General features: G+C 47.9%; 1 long non-coding RNA gene across 1 annotated transcript; it reads right to left on the bottom strand.

Moving 5' to 3' along the window:
- Positions 1 to 12,607: 12,607 nt before the first annotated feature.
- On the bottom strand, positions 12,608 to 14,474 carry LOC122391700. Its single transcript, XR_006258404.1, has 3 exons — positions 14,199 to 14,474; positions 13,671 to 13,798; positions 12,608 to 12,941 (listed from the first exon to the last, which is right to left on the bottom strand). It is a non-coding gene; the product is annotated as an uncharacterized LOC122391700 (long non-coding RNA).
- Between the last annotated feature and the right edge of the window lie 10,199 nt (positions 14,475 to 24,673).

Below are 24,673 nucleotides of genomic sequence, written 5' to 3'. Positions count from 1 at the left end.
TCGGCAGCGACGCAGGACGCAGTGGCGCGTCGACGCGCGTCGCGGCCGGACGCGGTGGGCCCTGTCTCGCATGCAGCTGGACTACTATCCACTTTGATACATTTGCACCCCCGAAACAGACCTGATTTGCAACAACCGCTGGGTCGTATGTTCGAGACATTTTCGACCCCTGGGAGTCACCATCAAATTAATACCCACCCGCCTTTTAACTATATGTTATATATATATATATATATATATATATATATATATATATATATATATATATATATATATATATATATATATATATATATATATATATATATATATATATATATATATATATATATAGTTAACAGACCAATGCCGATAATAAAATAGAGAACAGACTCGTTTGTAAACGTTTGTAAACGTTTGAAACGTCACAAACGAGTCTGTTCTCTCTCTCTCTCTCTCTCTCTCTCTCTCTCTCTCTCTCTCTCTCTCTCTCTCTCTCTCTCTCTCTCTCTCTCTCTCTCTCTCTCTCTCTCTCTCTATATATATATATATATATATATTAGAGAGAGATAGAGAGAGAGAGAGAGAGAGAGAGAGAGAGAGAGAGAGAGAGAGAGAGAGAGAGAGAGAGAGAGAGAGAGAGAGGGGGGGGTATCAGAATTTACTTGTAAAAACACCGCTAATTATTCAGTACCTATAATGTCAAGGTTGTGAAAAACCGTTTTAACAACGTGTTGGCGACCACCAGCTGACAACATGAACAGTCCTAGTGTTAAAACATGTCAAATTTAACGATGAAAACTGAAAATGCGCATGGAAAGTCAAAGGAAATGCATTATATGGCCTTATATGTCACCATGCAATATCAAAATATAATGTTGCAAGTGCGCGGTTGCTGCAACGTACCAATAACACGTTGTCACAACGTTTTACCACAACTTTCGGACCAAACCATGGCTTCACAACGTTCAGAACGTTGTTACAACGTAATTAAAACGTCATTTCGCAACTTACCGAAGCACGACGTTGTGACAACGTTGTACTAACGTTTCCTGTTAGCTGGGTTATTATCAAATCGTATTATAAACGTCTCATTAATTCATCTTTTCAAAGTATCTTTTTGAGCATCCTTCCGCGTTCAAAATTTGTACTTCACACGTGGACGTGTATCTCACGATACACATCCACGCCTCTCGCCTGCCTCGCTCTTTGATGCGCCTCTCTCCATCTATATCTCACTCTCTCCCTCCCTCTCTCCCTTTCTCACCGCTCGCCTAGACGCCTCTCCCCTCTCGCCCAGACGCCTCTCTCCGCTCGTCCGGCCACCTATCCCCTCTCCGTCCGTCGCTTCGATCACCGCTGACACTCGCGCGCCACCGTCTGATGTGCGCCGCCGCCGCCGCAGATTCCGGCTACTTATACAGATGACGTTCGCGACGATAGTGGCGCTGATTGGCGCCGAGAACGTCACCGACGGTCGACAGGCGCCTCACATTACACTGACAGGTACACGAGACCAGCCGCTGGGAGCTCTAAAAGAGTGTGAGAAACCATTCCGTCCGGGGATGTTTGGCCCTGCACTGACGTAGCTGTGCTTTGTGTTTTAGTTTGTGTAAATTGATTTCATCTGCAACTTGCGTTGGAACGAGGAAGTGAAGTCGTTAAATGATCGAAAATAATGAGTTCAATCAATTAAGCTCCCACGTTAAACCGGTCTGCTTTACAAAAGCGGTGATGAGAGAGCTCGAGCGGTAGCGGGTGTTTCCAAGACCCCTTCCCCAAGCATTGCTAAATTACCGGAGAAAGGGTGCGATCTCTGAGGGACTTCTGGGATACAGGATGCAAGACGGGTCATCAACCAACTCCTGTGAGTCACGGTTGGGAGTTGGGAGCATCCAACCGAGATATTGGCAGAGAAGCAGCCTCCTAAACGGACACCCCGAAACCAACAGCAGTGCTCGGCAATTTACAGCGGCGGTGGATGTTTTTAGGCCGTTGAGCACGCTCATTTCAGATAGATCACGATTTATGCGAATGAGAAATGCTACGCCGAATGATCTTGGTACTTTTTCCTGGTGGCGAAAGCAGTCGTGGAAACGGTATCATAAATTTTGCGATAGCTGGCGATAATCCAAACTGCCAACATATTCAGCTGCGGTGAGCAGATTTCCGAAATGAAACATGCTACCGAAGACACACTGGAAAGGTGTGTATGACAATGGAGCCTCATCACGCGGCAGTTGCTGTCGCCGTAGAAAACATGCGTGACCGGCCGGGACTGATACCGCTGCAGAGAGCTGAATGCGCGCCCAGCTGGGTAGCAGCTGAGAGCGGCGTTCCTCAGGTGTGGGTGGCAGCGGCGATGATGGGGACACGATCATTGGTCAAACAGGGAAGAGTTGGAGATCGGAGTCCTCACCATTAGAACGATGAAAAGAAGCAGAACCAGATAAACAACTGATGTTCGACCATGTATTCACTTTAACTTATGTTGGTAGCAATCTTGCATTACAACTTACAAGTTAACTGTAATACGATTGTGCTTGATGCATAGCACACCATTGCAATGCAGTATTATGTCCTCCACTTGAACCTGCATGAGCCTGACCGGTCAGCTCGGAGCGCAGTCGCAGATCACTTCACTGTGTTCAGTGGGCCGAGATTGCAACATGCGTTTCGCATTCCACTCTGTCGAAGAAATGCAATAAGCTGGTATGGGAGGCGGGCTATCAACGCACACAATACTACCAATTAATGTCTTCTAATAAAAATACTGTTAATTGGTGGTTGTGGCGCGTCGCCTCGTGAGAAAATAGAGAAGGCAATTTCTGAGAGAATTCAGTTAGACGCAACTGCACAATGCTCACATTTTTGTGTTCGTTATATCGGTTCTGTGAACCGATAAAACGCCTCTTTATTGTCAGCTCCTCAGAAACATTGACGCAACACCAAGGATACCGTCACGACATCTGAACGACTCTGCCACCTCAGCGGTAACCACTGGAGTAGACGGTAACCCGGCGGGGGACTGGTCGGCACCACAAGGAGCCCAGCGGGTCTCCGGCGGCGGCCTCTACTGCGGCCCTCACTGGGGTTCCTAGTGAGGTCACCAGATGGGGAGAGCAGGACAGGAGGTCACTTGGATGCTCCCAGAACCGTCACAATGAGGAATAAGCCCTGAAACTTACATTAGATGGAGATAAGTGCAGCCAATGCATGGCCCACTACTACATAATGCAGTGCAGTGGCCTTTAGTAGCATGACTTTGATTTCAATCGGACGAAGTTAATTTTACCCGAATAAAATTATTAACTTTGCTTTCCTATAGCAACGTCTATCTCTAGATGTGTTTCATCTGAACCTATGCCTCACGGGTCTCATGCCATGTGTAAAAATGGGAGCCTAAGACTACCGGAGAGGTCCGAAATGGGCCATTCTTCCGGGAGTCAGCGGCTCAAGGACTCTTGCCAACTGTTGCGGTTTCCCACCTGAACCTGCTGCAGGACACCAACTGCAGATGTATCTATCACTGCTGACTTTTACGAAGGTGGCACTGCGGGGACACTACAGACGGCCGTAGCCAGCACCACGGCGGCGCCTTTGGTGCTGGGCCGGCCTGCTGGGGTGGGGGACATTAACCCGCGAGTTGCTGGGGGGGGGGGGCGTTAAACGCCCCCACTTTTTTCGCCGGGCCATAGCATAAAAACGGCGCGCCGCAGGCGCGCCAAATTTTGGGTACCTGTAGGGAATTGATTGAAGTTTATTGTGACAAAGTTTCAAAAAATCGGTCGGAAAATTTTTGAGATATCGAGGTTTTAGTGACGTCATGATTTTTGAATTTTCGACCAAAAACGGCGTATGTTCAAAAAATCATATACAATCACAGAATAGACATACAGACATGAGACATGCCGTAAACGCCATTAGACTGCCAATACCATGAACAATCAAATGGCTATCTTCGATTATTGATTATCGTTCCGCATTTTCCAAAATCTTGAACTGAATCTTGACAATTTCTCGTGACTACTTCACGACTATGATACATGCATTTCTTAAATTAAACTTTTTTAGCCAAACACGTACACATATGATAAAATGAATGTCGCCATCGTGTTCTACGCCCCAAATTACCCATAAAACATGTGTCACGGGCTGCGAATATCAGTTTTGATTTTCGGGGATATGTGCCTACCCGGTTGACCTGACCTTGACCCTGACCTATGCTTGACTGACCCCTACATGGAGCTGACACTCTTGTAGGCCTTATACGATGGATTGTGCACCATTTTGACAGAGTTTATGACGAGAGGCGCCCATTGCGAAGTCCTGAAGTCCATGCTACTGAAAGGCCGATTTCAGGTGTTTGACCTGACCTTGACCCGACCTGTGACCTCAAAACTCAACTTTAAAGTACTCGTCTGAAGCGTCTCGTCGCGCTCTTTCGTTTGCCGCCTCGTGCGTTTCGCTGCGCCTATTGGTTCTCGAGTTATCGGCTGGGGGCGTTTAACCCCCCCCCCCCCCCAGCAAACGGTGGGTGGCGAAATACCCCAGCAACTGCCGGGTTAAACGCACTTTGATGGTGCTATAGACTCAATGTGAATCATGGCCAATGGCCATACCTACATCGTTTGATCTCAGCATTTTGATCTCACTCGTGGGATATACCTAAGAAAAGAAACAACGCATGCGCTTAGGTTATAAAGGGGTTGGCGTTCAAGCTTGTTTTGTAAAGTGCTTGCAAATTTACATCCTTCGCATAAAGCAATACATCTCTATACATCGTCGCATAAAGTCATTTCTGGTACATACATAGTCCTACAAGATTGAGTCTTGGACCGTATGATTCTTTTCTTTTAGTAGTATCTGCGACCTTGTGTCATCATTGCATCCCTAATAAAATAAACTGGAAGCTGCTTGCTGGGAAGTTTTTTTTTATACCAGTCCTAAAGGATAAAACGTACATATTCAACAGCTTGCATGACTCATCATGTTTTAGCCCACTGATCGATGATCTGGCCTCTTTTACTTCAGCCTCCTTACTTGATTACCTCCTAATGTACACATCCCAGTCATCGAGCTCTGCAGAGCTCGTGAGATATTGCAGATTGCATGCTGCGCTTATTGAATACGATTTGACTGCTGCACGCTGTGGTAGATGAGCCTCGCAGGTGCTCATTATCCTTATATCAGCCCATAACCCGGCCGTAACTGATTTAAACAGATCTACCATCGCTGGCTTGTGCCGGTCACCGTGCTCAGGCTGTTCTGACCACAGGTGTGCCCTGAGGGGGAGTCCCGTCCTTCCTCAGACTCGAGCCACACCTTCAGCGCCGCTGGCTGCCACAGATGTAACGAGCAGTGTAGCATGTTGGTGGGCAGACCGGGCTGGGCAGGTGGGAGGGACACCGCCGTGGGCCTGGACGCTCCTGAATAGGGTGTGTGGAGAGCACAGGATGGTACCTGCATTTTATCAGCGCTTATCAATTCATAATTTAATTACAGTTTTAATTATTCCTGCAACCTTCTAACTTGTACTAGGTGTTCTCTCAAATTCCAATAAAATAACTGTTCTCATGCGGTAATTAATTCGTCATGCATCGTTTAATAAAGAAACTGCATGATGCCGCTTAAGAACGGGCGAAACAATAAAACGCTTTATCAATTCGTGCCATCCATCCACTTGCGTGCAATGATAAAACATCATTGCGTGCGTGAGTTAACCACGAAACGTGGATGCGCCGCAAAGGAACACAGTAGCCGATATATTTTCAAGGAGGGCACGGTGTTAGTAAGATCTCTAACGGTCAACAGCGCAAAGAACACGCACTTAAACATATTTCGCATGCCATTTCTATATGTCGGGTGAAAGTAAATACCGCAAACCGTTAGTATTTGTGCAAAGTTGGTTCATAAAATATGTATAATCCATGCTGGTTCGTTTTGGCTTATAGATAAAATCAATCCACGGAAAAGCAACATTAGCGTTATTCGACCCTCAGTGATGCAGGAAAATGCTACAGGCATTCTAAATTCGCCATGGATGAAATGCTTCTCGCAAAACCTCTCTACAATGCCTCCATTGTAGGCATACAATTTATGCATTTTTAAAGAAGTGATATTTCATTTTCCTCCATAACGGACGAGTGAGGGGCGTGTTAGGCACACGTGCGGCGCCCTCCCACATCCATGCACTTTGCATAGTGCGCACGCGAAGTTGAAATTTTGTCCTTTTTCTCTCAGTCCAGCCAGGTGTCCCTCACGCCGTGCGCGTGGGCCGGAATCGGACCCCTATTCCATATTTACCTCCAGTCTTTTCTCTCTCCTCTGCGCGGCGTGGCCCGTCCGCGTCATTTGCCGCCGGCTCCGCCTGGGGCATTATTCCCCCTGTCCTGTCCCCCCCCCTCCTGTGGTGGGGCGCCGGGCTCCGTCATCCATGAAGAGACTCGGGCCGAGTCAGCACCCCCATTATCCGGCCCCTCGCCCCCGACAGGACCGCGCAGAGTGCAAGAGTGTGTTGTCTGAGAGCACTGCGAAACATGTCACCCCATCGCCGGTGTGTAGAAAGGGCAGGCTGCAATTGTTTGTGCGCGTTGAAAGATTAGTCGAATGTTAAATTAGTAGTCGAATGACTGATTGAATAGCCGAACGATTATATTTTTGTTGTATGGAATATGAATCTATTTTGAAATCTAAATGCATCGTTTGGAAAGATGTCATATATAGAGCAACTGAAGCGTTTGAGCTAAATAGTGAATATTATATGCAATGTGCATGAAAGCTTGTCGGTTGCAAAGTTATGCATTTCGCAGGCCCTGTTGCATACCTTTTTCAAGCATTTAAAGTTGGCTTGAGATATTTACGATTAACACGCGCACTGCAGGGGGGGGGGTTGTTTTCAACCCCCCCTGTGGTTTTTCGCAAATCGCGAGAAAACGGCGGCGCGTAGCGCCGCCAAATTTTGCATACCTGTTCTCCCAACTTGTGCACATCTTGAGTAAAAATTTTGACCCCAGGTGACCTATGGTCAGGTCACCAGGTCAGGTCAAGTAACCCTACCTCGAAACGTAAATTTCGAAGTTTGCAATCCCACCAAGCCCACAGTTGTTGAGATATGATCTTGAAACCCACAGGAAATAGTAAAGTCATCACGAGCTACAACTTGTATATCTCGGAATTTTTATATCGATGACCTAAGGTCAGGTCATTTTTGCGACCGGCCCATTATAAGTCAATGGGCGAAATTTCAACTTACTCTGAATGCCATCCTATGACTTCAATACGCTCAGGATCATAGTATTACAGGTCCCTAGTGGTGATTTCACCGAAACATATCACTTATGACCTTTGGAAGGTGATCTCCAGGTCATCTTAGGTCACCTGAGGTCACCAGCGGTTTTTCTTCAATAACTTGAGATTGAATAGAGATAGAGACTCCGTTCGACGTTTATCGTGTTTTTCTCGTCAATGCGGATCGAATGATATGCAACATGACCTATTTCGGTCAGGTCATGACCTTGACCTGAGGTCAATTTTTCAACTTGACCTTTCGAGGTCATATCATATATCATTCGATGCGCCTTGACGAGCTAAGAACGATGGCGTTCGAATCGATCCTCTGTCTTGTGTGCAAGACAAGTTATTCAAGAAAAACTACCGCGAAATTCCTGTTGTGAAAATCGTAACATTTTGTCTTCGGTGACCTCTGGTGACCTCGTTTTTGACCTGACCCAAAAATGATCTTAGTATTTCTTGTAGATCTCATCTCAACCTATCCAACGCCGTTTACCGCTTGTCGCTACGTTGCGCCGTTTTTGAGATCTCAGGGGGGGTTGTTTTCAACCCCCCCCCCCTGCAGTTCGTGTTCGGCTCAGACCCGCTGCAGTGCGCGTGTTAATGCCGAAGTCTAGTAAAATTGTGCTCCAAAATCATCATCGACCTCCCACAGAAAACTATTGACCATGGGATAACGCTCGTTACGTGTACCAAATGGCAAACAAAAACGTGTTCCACTTCTGCAAATATTCGTCATCACACTCAGGAAGGCGTCGCTGAGAAGTTCGTCACAAAAACGTCCGTCCGTCACGGCGACGGACCTCGACCGAGCCGCATCATCAATCCAGCCTTCGACGGAAGGCCCGCCTCTGCTTTGCCAGTTGCCTCTTCGCGTCAAAAGTCCACTTCATCGCCAGTTTTTTTTTGTGGACGTTTCGCGCGGCGATTTCCGTGTTGCCAGATGTGTCCAATGACTGATTGATTTGGAGACATTATCCCGGCGTCGGTCCTCTGGCAACCGAGACCGATTCGGGCCGCGCAATCAGCCGAGCTTGCGAGATGAATGATCTACACAGCGGCAGGGTTTGTGACGTTGTTTTCGCTCGCGTCGCGTCGCTATCCATCGACTGACCGTCGCGGACTGTCGCGGACTATTGCGGTCCCCAGCGGTCCGTGCGGTCCACCCCGTGATCGAGCGTTTCTCGGCGGGGAGCGGGTTTACTAGTTGCTGATTGCCAATGATGGCGATTAAGCGTGTCGGCCGCCGATGGCTTTATTAGAGGCGGCATGGCAGGGGGCTGCGAATGGTGAGCGCTCGGATGTTTCGCAGTCAGCACGGTCCTGGTGGTGGGAAGATGCATGGTGTTTGTGAAAGTGAACTGCGGGCAAACATCGGCCGGTGTTGACTGTTGATCTGAATGCAGAATAGCATTGAAAGCTTAGCGTTATAAGCTATATACAGGGTGATTTTTTTTACTTGTTAAAAAGTAATGAGGTCTAGTGGCGTTAAAATGCAAATATATGTTGCAAAATTATATACCAGGATGACGAGCATTCTGGGACATTTTTATTTCATGCAGACACGATGTGAAGGAACGTCCATCGTGTATTTTACTTGTGCTTTAAGTTACCCCCTGTCTCACCGACACGAATCAGCCCGCCTGAGCACGTGTTGAACAGCAACATGGACTCCCATACTCATTAGGCGGACTGAAAAGGCTCCTATCGCCCATTTTCAGCTCTGCCAGATATTTCCACTGTTTTCTCGTTATATCTGCCATAGATGGGTCCAAAAACTAGACGTCTAGGGAGGGCAGGTCGAGGATTTTGATACTGACGGCCCTGGTGGTGTCTGATTCGCTGTTTTTCTTTCTCCCTGAAAACTGATTCTTCAGAGTCTGCACTTACGCCAGATAGACCGTTTGAAGGTTATTTATGACTACAAGCATGTTCGTGCGTTATTTAACGTCTTTCTGAGGTATCTCCTTGATCATCGTATGCTTCGAACTGCCTCAATGCTTCAAAATCATCGTTTTGTGTCGTTCCTTACTGAACGGCAGTGGACCATGCGTGCCCGATTGGTGGGACATTTTCAGGCTCCATTGGGGTCGAGGCCGTCGGTGAAAAGGGACAAATGATGACACCATACAAAACGTCCCAGATTTATCTATCACGTGCATTGCTTTTTTGCACGCGATTTTTCGATTTAGGGACCACCATTGACGTTTACTTTTTAACAGTTAAAAAAAATCACCCTGTATAACACAATTCTCTTTCGCAGCCAATAAATACATTCATTTTATTTCAAAAGTGTTTGATTTTGCCGTACACTTGACCTTCTTTCAAAAGTATAAATGAATAAATGCAGTCACTACTTCTGGATGTGGTGGGCGTAGCGTACGAACAAAACTGAATCCGGATCGATAAATGAATGTTGCTAATAACTCACCATTCAGTGAAGTTATTTGAAGTTCTGAGGAAGCTTATTGCTGCATAAACATGCTTGGAATGCTGGTTGAAGTACTGAAGTTCTATCGCGGTCCAAGAATATCACTGCTGCCCCCGGCGGTAGGGCATTTTTGTATGAAAGTATACATACCGAAAATGAATGTCGATTAAAAGGTTTTTGCCAGACTCAGATCAATCCGACCATAACGCCTGTTTCAAGTGGTTGCATCATTGTCGATGCGTGCTTTATGTGGTTTCTAATATTCGAATACAGTGCAGAGATAAGGACTTAAAATATTGCATGGACCGCAATAAGAGAAATTTCCAAACGGAATACGAGTAGGTACTACCTGCATGGCATGGGAAATATGGAAAATAATGAACCAAAAATAATTGTTTCGTTCCTGAAATGCGCAAGAAGAAAAAAACGGCTCACATCCGAAGTGATGCATTTTCAATCGCTCCCATTCACACACTGGTGCTCTAACTACCCATCTCGTGGGTTAAAACCATTCATAAACAATGCTATTGATTTTCTGTAAAATCTTGTTTACTCCTTTTTATCTCAACAAAAGACTAAACTGTTGCACATACCAATCAAAACCTTATCATGTATGTTGTTGCGACACCGAATTCGCCTACAGATGTGACCCATCATGGTTCAGCTCGCCATTGAACGCACGTCACAATCAAACAACAAACTTGGTTTATGCCGACGAGGTGCCCTGCGTACAGCATATCTTTCAAATGTCATACATAACTTAAAAGTGTTTGGCTAAGAACAATCAACTTATGTATTTATTCACATATCTACTTACCTAAGCTACGTGACGGCCTGTTGTCACACGCTTCAAATTGTTCAGCAGAAAATCCACACGCGCATTGACTGAGCCTTTACCCAAATCCACAATCAATGATGACCCAAAACAGGAACCTGATTCTCATGGGAAATGCTTGCCAAACAACATCTCTTTTTCTGTGGTAACTTGCGGACCGGAAGCCGGTCACTGGCCGTGCAGTGAACAGCGCTCGACCTGTCGCGCCGGCAGAGCCTAGTTTCCCCGTCGACCCGTTGGGTGTCGCCACCGGTACCTCCGCGGGCGGAACCTGACCGCCTGCGGCAGCGCCCGGGGCGGTGTTGACAACGGGGTCGTAGAAGACCTGTTGACAGCAAACAATGATTGAATTTGAACAGGATTGTGTGCGTTTCGTTTTATTTCTGCTGTGTGTGAGAAAAGATAAAGCGATGTCATTTAAAATGCGACTGCACACACAGAAATATTGAGCGATGTCAAGTTCAATATACTCGTAAATAGTTCAAATAGCTTCAAAGTTCTGCTTCACTTAGTAAAATATCTTTAATTTAAGTATTTTCGCGATAAATGAGCAAGGTATCCGTTGCACAACGCCATAATAAGTAAAGGCATCAAGAATAAGCTTGTTTGTATACGACGTTTATTGGTTAACTAACAAACATCGGCAGTTTTATTACACCACACAAGCATCTTTACGCAAAACAGGATAATGTAACAGCTTAACAGATGTTCAAATACCTAGCTGATATGTTTCTATGCAAAGCAAGTGTATCCATACGCGAATGAGTGTTGTGTCGCACTGGTAATTGCGGTACACATCCAGAGCACCGTTCGTTTACGTCGACCCGTGTAAATTTAGCGAAATTTTGAGCTCACGCTGACGGCGGCGGCGCCATTTTCGCAATCTGTCAGTTGTGCGCCGGGGACCGCGGGGGCCGGCGGGGGAGTGTTGTGGCTGCAGTGCGCAGAGTGGGTTTGCCCATTCTTGTGCGATCAGTGAGATAAAACAGTGCTGTGGTGCTTATCTAGTTGGATAATAAGCTGAGTAATGAGTGAATAAGTGGATAATAAGTGAACTACTGCATTGTAGTTCACGGTGGCTCTGTCCTTGTGAATCCTTCCCATCAAAAGGTTCGGACTAAATTTATTTTAAAAAAATTGTGGTCATCGTCTGATAACTGCAATCAAGACCGAGTCTGAAATCTGAAGCGGAGCGACATTAGAGGAGCTGCTGGAAATTATCCAGCTTTGTCGGAGTGCTCAGGTGGGCTTGTAATTTTTCAACTGAGCTGCTGTCGTGTTATGATTTGAAAATAATGGATGCACTTTCATGCTTTTCTTGGGTTGATTAGGTATAGTTATAGGTACTAATATATTGCCAGATAGGCAATAGAGAGCCGATGGCTAATTAGATGAATGATTATTCTGGCACAGTGAAGTAGTGCGTACAGAAGACATATTTTTATTTATTAATTACGGGCAGTTGACGGGAGACAGGCGGTGGCTGCGGCCTGTAGCGGCGCCCCATGCATTGTGAAATATCAGCTTATGTATATGATAAGGCTGTGCTTTTGCGCTAATCTAACTTTTATTTCCGTCACATGTGATGTCGATTCTTATAAATAAACGACAAACAAACAAATAAACGCCTGTTTGCAGCATGGGGTAGGCATTGAGCATCACGATGTTTCGTTCCATTCACTGAAAGAAAAAAATTACTCACGTTACCACCCCAAACTGAGTTGTCAAAACTCACGACGGCAACTACTCAGGTTCCCTTGGTAACTACTCTTTGGTACTCAGGAGATACTCATGTTAACACTAACGTGACTCATACATAACGTGAGTATTCCGGGTGAGTTGTCAAAACTCACCACCTAAGTACTCAGGTTTGAGCTTCTACTAAGACGCTACCCACAGTATTACCAAGGTGGACCACACACTTACTCAGGCTAATACTAACGATAACCAACCCTGAATAATGATAATACTAACCCATTTAAGATGGGTCTTACTAACGCGGATGCCAACGCATAAAACCAAAAATGCGTTCGTTAACCTTACGCCTTGCAGACGTGACAAACACGAGGAAAACACTGAAGTTTATTACAAAACCCATCATACGAAATCTCTGCCAACATGCAATTCAAGAGCCGGGTACGGGGCGCAATCCGTTAAACACAACACTAAAAGAGGTCCGTAAAAAAAACAATGAAACACTCCCATAGATCGCAAACACTGCGCGAGATCGCTTAGTTAACCGCTTCCTACCGCGAGATCGGCGCACTGCAGCTCGAAGGGTGCTGGCTGCTGGTATTCTGGCTCAGTAGCGCGAGGGCATGGAACACCATGGGCGCACTTTCTCCGTCGCCATCCTTGAGACTGCAGTTTCCAGAAAACGCACCAGTGTCTCCGAAACTTTACCTATGGACCGAAAACAATAAGCTGTTAAGAAATAAAGCGAAAACTTCAGAAGACATCGGCGAGGTGTGTTAAAGGGAATAGTTCACTTTCACGAAAATAGTTTTTTTCAATGGATTTATGATTTTTTATGCTCAAAATGATCAGCAAAAAAATAAAACTTTTTATAAAAAAAAAATATTTTCTATATTAATGAAGAAATGTGATGGGCTTTGTACAGGGGGAGGCACTCGCCTTGGCCGTATATGGGCCAGAATGTCTAACGATTTCAGCCATGTTGTGTATACCAAAGTCTTGAAAAGTTGATCACTGCAATCAAACTGCAAGCATGAAGCAGCAGCACTTTTGAGTAGTGTACCTCTCACTAAACTGCACCTCTGCTACCGTACATGCAATTTATATTTCTGGTATACACAACATGGCGGAAATCGATAGACAAAAACAAGTCACCAATGCTCCTTCCAGTATATATTAGAGTTCAGTGGCTTTGTATCGGATTTGGTGACAATCGGCGCAGCGCTTCTGGAGATAGGTATATCAAAAAAACTCGTGAAATAACCCGTCGTGAAAACGGCTAGTGTTTTTCTTTTTGCAAAGCATGCCGCGCTAAATTATGCAGATGGCATAATTATATTCTATATACTGACACTGTGATCGCAAGATACAGAAAGAAGTAAAAAAAATCTAGTAACTTTTTAGGAACCTGTTAAGATGAGCTATAGATCTCCGTACCTATCGAACAGGAGCAGGCAGACTTCACATTCTGAAGCCACCCGGCGGCGAGCATCCGGCGTCGATCGGGGCGAGCGTCTGCACCGGCACCAGCCCCGGCAGCAGTGCGGTGGTATATCCAAAAGAAACTGTGAAAGGAGACATACAGTCGGTATATTTTAACGACACATTTTTGAGAAAAAAAAACTACTTCCCTACCTTAATATATCCAACACAACCCAGAGGAACCCAGCGGATAAAATATTTACATAATATTTTCACGTATTTCATCATCAAAACTTTTCATAGAACAAAAGCATTGAATATCGTCAAATACGCATTCCATTATTAAAATAACACCTACAAAGCAAAAATCTTCACTAATTACCTATCCTTAGGGCACATCTCTCTTCGGAGATGTGCTCTCACATCTCCCTCATCTCTCACGGTACCTTATATGCCTATTTCCTCGCGACACACAATTGCGCTTGTGGTCATTGATCAATAATAAATATTAATAAGGTAAGTAATGTATATGAACATACTTACTATTGGCCTCGGAATCCGAGTTTCAGTTTCTGCACACCAAGTCCATATAATGCTGCACACGCGAGCGACGCACTTTCACCACCAAGCAACAGAATTCAACTGAAATAATGGCAGACGCGCGCGAAACGTGCGCGGCTGTGCCACATCGGCTCAACCAATCAGCGAGCTGAAAGCCTACTCACGGCTAGATTACTAGCCACATACTCATGATCCTGAGCATAAATACCAAGCATCGATGAGTACTGCCTCACATCATCGCAGGAGCTACGAACGAACTAAGGCATCGTTGGTAAATAAGTTAGTTTACCTGAGTATGGCATGAGTCTTATCCTGAATAAAAGGGCTAGTTTCCATAGGGTGGTAAAATTTTTTCTCAGTGGCTAGGCTCGCGGCTGGCGACAACGTCCCGCCGCGTGTCGCCTGCGTTACAAATTTTGCGGGCCCAACATTAGCTTTACCAGAAAAAATCGTTATAATAACCGTCATATCTTTGTAAATTTACCGCCATGAATTTGTGTACGATTACCACGCGAGTGTTCCTTTTGGTACTTTTTACCAAAAACACATATTTTTGCGTAAATGTAACGCGAGATTCGCGGTTAAGTTACACTGAAAGCGGTTCTCCTACACAATAGTGAAACACTCCGAAGCTAGGAAAACACACATATAAGTGTTCTTTTACCTAGAAAACAGAGTAATTTTACACCAAAAAAATGTTCCTTTTGGTACTTTCAATTACACCGTTTTTCCGCTCAATATTTCTGTGTGTGTGTTATAAACGTGTGATAAGCAAATGAGAAATCAATCCGCCCGACACAAATCGTCTCCCAAAAACCACTGTATTTTTGCCTCCCCAACAATCCGACTTGATTTTCTGAAGTTGATCTCGCGCAATTTCTCGCCCTTGTGTGAACTTCACACTTCCGTATCACAGTTCACATCACATCCCCCCCTGATCCTCAAGATCACATTACACCTCTTGGCGATGTCTGAGGTCACGGACGTGCCACGGGGCACCATCTACCTCCATCACCTGAGGCGATATAAAACCAGTTACCACCCCTCGCCGAGACTGCTCCCCACATCGCGTTTTTGGGACCCTCATCCAGACTTCGTCGCCTATCCTATACCCGCCATCTTCTGCATCTTCCGCACGTGCTGTCGGTGGCGCCTCGTTCCTGCCGTCAGTGGCGCCGGCCAGCACTCTGTCCCGCACCCTGTACTTGTAGACCTGGGCGGCGGGAGATGTTTCAGCTCGTTCCCCGTCTTGTGGTGTCACATTATATAAATGCACAGCTTCTGTGACAGAACACTGTTTTCTTGCCATAATCACTTTTACCGACCGGTGATTACGTTCAACTATCCCATTGCCACTCGGTTGATGGACCGCGCGAAAGCGCAGCCGCACTCCCCAGCTGGACATGAAGGCTGAAAACTCTCGACTTCGAAAAGCCGTGTCGTTGTCTGCCAGGACTTCTTCGACGGCTCCGCGCTCGCTGAAGATTTGATCCAGCTCCTCAGTCACGTGTGCGGTGTCAGCCCGCCGCAGCCGCCGCCACAGACTGAACCGAGACGGTCCACAGTCAACAGCTGTGAGATAGAGCTGACCTCGGAAATGAGTGATGTCAATGGCCAGACGGGACCATGTCTCCTTGACACTGAGTACGCCGTGTCGCCACTTCACCGGCGCCGGGTCAATGGATCTGCACACATCACACTGTGTGACCACCGCACGCGCGTCCTTCCGGGTCACTGTCGGAGAAACATCACGGCGCGAGAAATATAGCGTGCGCCTTATCCCTGGGTGACCGGCTCGAGCGTGCACGTCTCTGATAGCCGAGTGTAGGCTCGTCGCCTCGCCGCCATCTGCGCCACTGGCCTCGGAACCTGTGCTCACTCCCGTTACACCGTCTGCCCCGGCTGCCGCGCAGACGGGCTCCGGTGAACTGTCCGGCTCCCGCAGCCACGCAGCGGGCACTCGGCTGATGCAGTCCGCCTTGTTCTCTGCCGACCGCACCAGCGTTACTGTGAGTTCGATGTGCAATTCTTCCACGATCTGCCGGATGGTATCTACCCGGCGTCGGATCAGCATCTCTCCTTGGGCTTTAGTCCGGAGCCGTGCGCGACCATTGAGAGCGTCACTGATCCAGCGGTAAACCGTTGACGAATCTGTCTTCAGTTCGACCTTGTTCATGTTCCAAGCTACTGCCAAGTTGAGACCTCGCAAGGCTGCGTCGAGTTCAGCCATGTTGATATGAGCTGTCTCGTCCCGCCGCAGCCAGCAGGCGTCCTCGATGGTGTGCCCGTCTGGTGTCTCGAGGACGACTCCGGCAGCGACAGAACTGGCGTCAGTCCAAATCACAGCGCTCTCGCCCTGAACGCTCCAGCGACCGCGCGCAGGGTCATCACTGACCAGCCGCTCCGCTACATACTGGAGCTGATCCAGCAGCATCGGGTCCCTTGTGACGTCATCCCAGCCACTCGTCACCGCGTTGGCGCGGCGCTTTAGCCATGCAGCCGCTGGTCTCAGCCACCCACACACGGGCAGGTGTGCCACCAATCGGCCGCACCACGAGAAGACCGATCGCCGAGTGACAACTTCAGGTGGCTCGCCGACCTCGTTGTCTCTTTTCCACTGCAGCGCTCCTGCCACAGCCCTGACGCGCAAACCAAGCATTCGAGCTCCATCTGCAGCGCGCTCTGGTGGCTTACACTCCAGGCCGTAAGCTGCGAAGTGTTCCACCACTCGGTCTGCGCTGACGATATCTTCGTTCACGCAGAGGTCATCCACGTACGGGATCGTCGCACGCTGTATATCTGCGTCTTGGCACAGGACCGCACGCACCACCGCCTTCATAACTAGCGGCGCGATATTGAGACCGAACCCGACCCTGGTCAAAGCATACCGTGTCCCGTCAACCATCACGGTCTGGAAGGGCCAGAGGCTCGGATCCGTCCTCAGTTGTAGATATGCCCGCTTTAGGTCCACCACGGCCAGGTTTTGTCCGTGTCGGCGCCACCTCCTTAGCGTGTCCGCACAAACGTCTGCATCGGAGGTGTGAGCGGGCACGTAACTGTTCAGCTCACGGTAGTCCATGACTGGCCTGACCTTCGACTTGTTGCCTTGTATCACAGCCATCAGTGGAATCAGTCCGCGCGGTGGTCCGTGAACGTCTTCTTCATACGGTGTGAGCCAGCCGTTCTCAATCCACACCTTCAATTCTTCCTCATACTCGCTTCGGCTCTCCTCAGGCACGGCGTACCCTGGCACATTGTTGTTGAGGTGTGTTGGCTCAGCTCCGTCTCGCCATTTCCAAGCCATTGTCCACGTCTTCTTCTCAGTATCAAACTGCACAGTGAAGTCGGACGTATTCACCGTGGGAACGGCCTGACACGCCATCGCCATCCCACAAAATCGCACGTCGGACGGGGATCCGATTGTAACACCACCAAGCGCTGAGATCCCGGGAACACCGAGAATCAAGTCAACTCCCATTGGCCTGTCTTCCAACACCAGTGCCTCGACTCTTGCCGACTGGCCAGACACCGTCCTCAGCTCAATGGTTGCAACGCCGGCGCAGTACACCGGGTCGCCGCTCAGTGTGGTAACAGCAGTGCGCTGCCGCTCCCATTCCCGACAAACCGATTCATGCACCAGCGTCTCAGTGCAACCGCTATCAACTAACGCCCGACATCTCCTGCCATTCACGATGATGTCGGTGACCGGCAGCGCACCACAGCTTACTGCGCGGGAGACGACGCCTGCGCTGACGCGCCACCTCCCAGCGCGTTTCCCGCCGCCGCGCGGTGTGGACAGCGGGCAGCCAGATGTGTCGGTTCGCCACACACCCAGCAACGGCGCGGCTCCACTGCACCGCGAGACGGCCTCTGCGTTTCCGCATCTGCCGCCGACAACTGGCGTCTTTGGCGGGAGCTCTGAGGCCGTCCTCTGGTCGATGTTGTCGCCATCACCAGCCGCTCGTCTCCCATCACGGAACGAGCCCTTGCAAGTATATCCGTGATCCCCAAACCATCGGCGATGGAGCTGGCTCGCAGTGTCCTCCGTACGGACTCGGGAAGACCGGCGAGAAAGGCGCACTTCAGAGCCCGTTCCGGCACGCCTCCAAAGCGATCTGCCAGCCGTCGAAGAGCAGCGAGGTAAACATCCGCGGACTCCCCAAGCTGCAGCCGCCTTGTCACGAACGCATCGTACGCAGCGCTTTCGTCGAGCGCAAACGCGGCTTGTAAGGCGGCCTTCACGGCCGGTAATGATTCTCTAGCATCGGGGGAGAGCTGGGACCACACCGCGAAGGCACCGCCAGTAAGACGTAGAGGTATCACCTCGATGGCGTCCACACCTCGATGTGAACATATCAGTTCTGCCCGTGAAAGCCATTCCATCACATCAGTTGATCCGTCGAATTCCGTTATCAGCCGGGGGTCAAACTGCCCTGTTTCCACTTTCCCCGTCTTATTCTTCCCTGATCTTGGAGCCATTCTTATTTCCACTGCTAAATACGTTAAAGCCGAAATAGCTTGTGATAAGCAAATGAGAAATCAATCCGCCCGACACAAATCGTCTCCCAAAAACCACTGTATTTTTGCCTCCCCAACAATCCGACTTGATTTTCTGAAGTTGATCTCGCGCAATTTCTCGCCCTTGTGTGAACTTCACACTTCCGTATCACAGTTCACATCACAAAACGAGACATGGATGTTTTTTCAATATGAGTCGAACCTTACACGCTACGACTTTGTATTCTTCAGTGACAGTCAATGAAATGAGTCGTGTACCTGACACTGCGACTTTTGCAGGTTAACACAGCACTTATATCTCCGTGTTACTTTTTCATCGCTAAAAACTCCGTATCCTACCCACGTTTGCCTCACTTTCGTTCTACCTATATGTCCTTACCGATCTACGCATTGAGGACGTCGATGTGCGACCTTCCTTTGCTCGGAATCGATATTTCCAATGCCAGAATGCTCTCAGTGGGTCACACACTAATCCGATTTGACAAATTGGAATCGGTCGTAATTCACCAATCCGTAGGCTGAATCGTCAGCTGGTGAGCTATTTATTTGACGCAGTTTGAAACCTGGCTGGCTACGTATGTATTTTGAGGGCTTTTCATTTTTTTCTCTTTTACTTGGAGAAGTCAGCCTCAGCATGATTATTTATCGCCTGTACATATGTTTAACCCTCGCCGGCCGAGGGGGGGGGGCGGGTGCCGCCCCCCCATAGGGTTTTTTCGCGATAGCTCCAAACACGCTGGCGATAGAGAGCTGAAACTTGGCATACCTGACCTTTGATCCAAGCCGGATCTTTTGACACCAACCGCATTTTTGGGTCAGGTCAGGTCACTGACCTATGACGTCATAAGTGAACCTCTGCACGGTCTTCAGATGTCGCAACTTCGCAACGCCCTCACTGCCAGAGGAGATGTCACAGGGAAATGAAACTTGCAGGATCTAGTATCCATTATGAGTCCCACAACTTGTATATCTCGGATTTTTCCTAAAGGTCATATGAGGTCAGGTCATTTTCGTGACCTCACCATTATAAGTCAATGGGGAAAAATGAAAACTGCTATTCTGGCGCCGGGAACGATCTCCAACTATCTCAAGCACACAGAATCGTGATTTGATGCACTCCTTGCAAGGTTAGATGCGTCGCTTTTGCAATGTTGACCTTGCGTGACGTCATTTATGACGTCATCAAGGTCATATTAGTTTTTCGTCAATAACTCTTGATCAAATTGAGTTAGCGAGTCGGGAAAGCCACCAATGGACTCAGGAAGACATACCGAATCGAATGATATGCGACATGACCTCTTTCGACCAACTTCGTGACCTGGGGGTGCTGACCTGACCTTGACCTGAGGTCAACACCCCAAGTTGACCTGACCCGGACAAAAAGTATATCATTCGACGCGCCTGAGCGAGACAAACACGATGCTGCCAAAATCGGCGCTCTGCGGCCGTTTTTTGCGAAGTTATTCACCAAAAACTGAACCGTACCTTGGGGCACTTGACCTGACCTCAGAGGTCACCGGTTGACCTAGGACCTTAAAATCGGGTACCAATCTCTGCGTCTCGTAACGGCGCACACGCTCGTTTTTTTCCGCGACGCGCTAGCTCCACCAGGGGCGAAACGGCGAGGGGGGGTCGTACCCGCCCCCCCCCCTCGGCCGGCGCGTATGTAGAAAACCAATAGGTCCGGCGAGGGTTAATGTATTTATGCGTGCGCGGTTATTGAACTGAACCATGCTCCTAATATCGGGACAATGCTATCTAAAACAAAGCTACCTCCAAGCTACACAATTGGCAAGAAAAATGTTTCAACTGACAGAAAAAGTTTTTAATGCTGAATAAAAGGAAGGGCTAATCCACTTTCGCCAAGTAGAACAGTGGCGGCGACCCGAATAACAAACCCCTCCCCCTCCTGCTGCCCCTCCCCGCACCAATTGGAGGCACTTTTGCAGCGGACCAGACTTCTGAGCTGCCATTTGGGCGCGACCACGCCACCAAACTTGGGCTGTCGTCGTTTGATTCAGGCAGAAAGTTTGTGCGCGGACAGTTTTCCAAGCGTCCCAGACAAGCGTCAAGCGTGCGGCGGTGTGCGGTTGGAGACAGGGGATGGACGTTGGGCAGTGGACGTTTACGACGTGGCATGAGTGTCCCCACCCCTCCCTTACCCCCCCCCCCCCCGCCCCCCCCCCCCCAACGGCAAAGAAAACCGAACTGTCGCAGTTTCGCTCTGGAATGGCGCCGTCGGGTTGCGTTACCTCTTCCGGCAACTGCGTAAACTTGACCGTACCGACATGCTTCCTGCGTTTGGGGCTTTCGGAACTGGGAGGTGCATTTGTGAAAGCCTTCCGCGCGCTTATTTTGTCCTGGATGCCAGCAATGTCAGAAATTCCCAGTGGTTATACGGCCTCGGTGCTGGAACGAGGCTCATATGTTACGGCCAGTTTTAAAACCCGGCCTGTATTAATGCTGCCCGGCCCGTATTAATACTGACCGGAGGTGCGGCCCGTATTAATGCGGGCCGGTCAGCATTAATGCGGGCCGCCTTGCCGGTCGGTATTAATGCGGCCGATTTAGGTGGGCAGTATTAATGCTGCCCACCTTTTAGTGAAAAAATATCAGTTTGCTTCAAAATCAATTACATTAGCTATGAATGCATGCCCATATTGCTGGTGGCTTACTGATAAAAGTTGAACGCCCTATGTGAACATTCGCCAGTCACGCCTCGAATCCACAACCATTCCATACAATTCCGGAACTAGTACCCCGAGACTAGCGAATCAAGATCGAAAGGCTGCGAATAGGACAAGCAGTTGTAACTAATGCTCGCGAATGATATAGAACAAAGCGTGCTCGATAAAATAGATGTTATCCCGCGCCCCACTAGGGGGGGGGGGCTATTTATAGCCCCCCCTCCCGTTTTCTGCAATAACTTCCAAACCGCCTGATGTATCGACACCAAACTTTCAGTACCTTCGGCTGCATTAATTTGACACCTTGTGTCAAAATTTGAACTTCGTAGCTACCATAAGTCGGCCGGAAATGACGTCAGAGTGACGTCATGTTCGGCCGATTTCGACGCAAAACATTGAACCACGGCAATCGCTCCCAAGAGCTCAGTTTTTAAGCTAGATCCAATTTCTTTGCATGGAAGGACTCAGAATAGACTGCGCTATCAATCTGCTATCTTGGATTTTCGAAATTTTGAAAATTTCAAAAATTTAATATAATGCAATTCAAAATTTATATTTTTACATTTTTTCCCAAAGTTTTTTACTTTTCGAAAAAACGGAATATATGTGATAGAACGCATTATTATGACTAACTCTAGCAAGTTTTAGCTAAATATCTTCAAAAAATGGCCAAGTTATACGCATTATTGCAAAAAAATCACAATTATTAGCTTTTCAAATCAATTTTTCAGCACGTATTTGACATCGTACGCCAATATAAATAGCACCACCGTGTTCCTGAGCTCAAACAGCATCCAATAGACACCTTTTTTGTTGAAAAATTTTAACTTCAAAATTTGACCTTTTTTGACCTGAAAGTGACCTGACCTAAGCTAAATTCGACTCAAAATGACCTCGAATGACACAGACAACAACTTCGAAATTTTTGGCCTAAATGGACCATAAAACATGTGTCACGTGACCGACGCATGATAAAATATTTCCGTGACCTGTGATGACCTGACCTTGACCTGAAAATAAAAGTACAAGTTTGGTACCCTCAGGGTATCTAGAGCATCTGCTCACGAGTGTGTAAACCAAAAATGAGCCTGATCTGACTTGTAAGACGGCGGCCAGAGCCCAAAACGTGAACAAGCCAAAATGCAAATAATTTTTGCTTTGACCTGACCTGTGACGTCATCAGTGACCTCGAGGTCAATGAAATTAGGTTTCACTCGACAGTTTTTCCGGGGCTATCAGACGCCGTTTGAATTTTGACGACCAGCCCAGTAGTTTCAGAGTTAGGAGGGGGGGGGCTATGAATAGCCCCCCCCCCATTAGGGCGTGTTATACGCACACCCCAGTAGGGCGCGGGTTATTATACATGATCAAAACAGTTCAAAATATCATGTAGAGAAAACAAACGAAGACATTTCATGATTCCGTAAAGACAACTAGCGGTATTCAATATTCATCTATGTAGATGTTGCCTAGGAGAATATGAGCATCTAACACCTCACCCAAGGTCACCTCAGGGGGTGACCTTGAGTCACTGCAGGCCTACGGAGCATTTGCCAAGACATGAAATAGGACTAATTACAGGACTGTAGTTAGTCCGTAACAGAAATAGGACTGTAGTTGGCTAGTTTTGATATGGCCCAAGTCTTGATATAGCCGCGAGGAAAAAAGTGGCCTGTATTAATACTGCCCGGCCCGTATTAATGCCGACCGCGAGGCAGTCCGCATTAATGCTGACCGGGGGCAGTATTAACCCGCGCCGTGCTGGTGGCCTGAACTTTCCGCCGAGTGCTGGGGGGGGGGGCGTTTTCACGCCCCCCCGTCTAACTCGGCTCCTGGGCCACGTAGCGACACGCGGTAAGCGTCAATCGAAAGAGCGTCAAAAATAAGGACGAAAACACTTCGGTCATTTTTTGGGTCAGGTCAAAGGTCAGGTCACCAGAGGTCACCAAAGGTAAAATGTTGACTATTTCAACATTTTGGAAACTGCCAACGGCTATCTCGGGAACCGATAGAGCTACAGCGCCGCGGAAAAGCGCATTCGATAGCCCTTTTACAGACCTTTCTGAGTAATGTTCTCAGATTTGACCTCAGGTCAACGGTTTAGCCTCCAGAGGGCAAAAACTCCAAAAATAGCCGTTTTTACGAAAAACGTTTTTTCGTCAATAACTTTTGACTCATAAGCGCCATTACATTACTTTTGCCAGCATCGTGTTCGTCTCGTCGAGACGCGTCGAATGAACTATTTGTTGACCTTGAAAGGTCATTTTGAAAATTTGACCTCAGGTCAAGGTCATGACCTGACCGAAAAGGGTCATGTTGCATATCAGTCGATCCGTATCGTCGAGCTGAACACATCTAACGTGTTTTCACCGCTCTAGCACGTCTCTATCAAAAGTTATAGCCAAAAAACTGCTGGCGACCGTTCATGACCTGAGATGACCTCAGGGGCACACAGAGGGGTCAAAGGTGCATTTTTCCTATTCAGTGTGTCATGTTTACCTATGAACCGATGTTTGAGAGCGTTTTGAACGATATTCGTCCAAAAGAGGCGCATTTCAATTTTCTCCCATTGACTTATAATGGAGAGGTCGCAAAATTGACCTGACCTTAGGTCACAGATATCAAAAATCCGAGATATACATTTTATACATACTGTTACTCATATCAATCGCTGAAAGTTTCAAAGTGATCGTTCAGTCGGTGTAGCTATAGCGAGCCTTTGAACTTTTTCTGAGGTAAGGTCACTTGACGTGACCTGGTGACCTGACCTTGAACGGCCTAGGTCTGAAATTTTCACAACATGTGCGGAAATGATGTAGGAACACGTGTACCAAAAACGGCGGCGCTGCGCGCCGCCGTTTTTGAGATATTCGCGAAAAACCTGAGGGGGGGGGCGTAAAAACGCCCCCCCCCAGCACGGCGCGGGTTAATACGGGCCAGGCCTCCGGTCAGTATTAACGGGCCGGGCAGTATTAACCCGCGCCCTGCTGGGGGGGGGGGGGGGGTGTTTGAACACCCCCTTGTGATTTTTCGCGAATATCTCAAAAACGGCGGCACGGAGCGCCGCCGTTTTTGGTACACCTTATCATACATCAATTCTACACATGTTGTGAAAATTTCAGATCAAGGTCATCCAAGGTCAGGTCACCAGGTCACTTGAAGTGACCTCACCTCATAAAAAGTTTCGATGTCTGTCATAGCTACATCGAGTGACCGATCGCTTTGAAACTTTCAGCGATTGCTAAGGGCAAT

The sequence above is a fragment of the Amphibalanus amphitrite genome, unplaced genomic scaffold (assembly GCF_019059575.1).
Source record: "Amphibalanus amphitrite isolate SeventyFive unplaced genomic scaffold, NRLGWU_Aamphi_draft 000450F_arrow, whole genome shotgun sequence".
NCBI classification, from domain to species: Eukaryota; Metazoa; Arthropoda; class Thecostraca; order Balanomorpha; family Balanidae; genus Amphibalanus; species Amphibalanus amphitrite.
The sequence above is the reverse complement of the archived record's forward strand: the minus strand, read 5'-3'. Positions and strand labels throughout refer to the sequence as shown.